This window comes from Poecilia formosa, unplaced genomic scaffold (genome assembly GCF_000485575.1).
Source record: "Poecilia formosa unplaced genomic scaffold, Poecilia_formosa-5.1.2 Scaffold318, whole genome shotgun sequence".
Taxonomy (NCBI): domain Eukaryota; kingdom Metazoa; phylum Chordata; class Actinopteri; order Cyprinodontiformes; family Poeciliidae; genus Poecilia; species Poecilia formosa.
The window spans coordinates 424,084-424,375 of record NW_006800257.1 but is presented as its reverse complement, the minus strand read 5'-3'; positions in this window follow the sequence as shown (position 1 = coordinate 424,375).

The following is a 292-nucleotide window of genomic DNA, read 5'->3' as shown; positions in this document are numbered from 1 at the left end:
GTTATTTATGTTGTCTTGGTCAATCACATAAAATCCCGATGAAAGACAAAGCACGTTCATAAATAAACAGAAGCGTGTATGATTTTTTGCTTTGAATTTCTTAATTAATCCATCAGCCAATCAGCTGCGAGAACCGACTGCAGTAATGAATCCAGTGCACTCGTCACGTTCCCAGCATCCCTTGTAGAAAGAGAGAGAGAGAGAGTGTGCCTGTGTGTGAGAGAGAGAGAAAGAGAGAGAGAGAGAGAGAGAGAGAGAGAAAGGGGTTTGGCTGACAACCTGAGGAGGACCA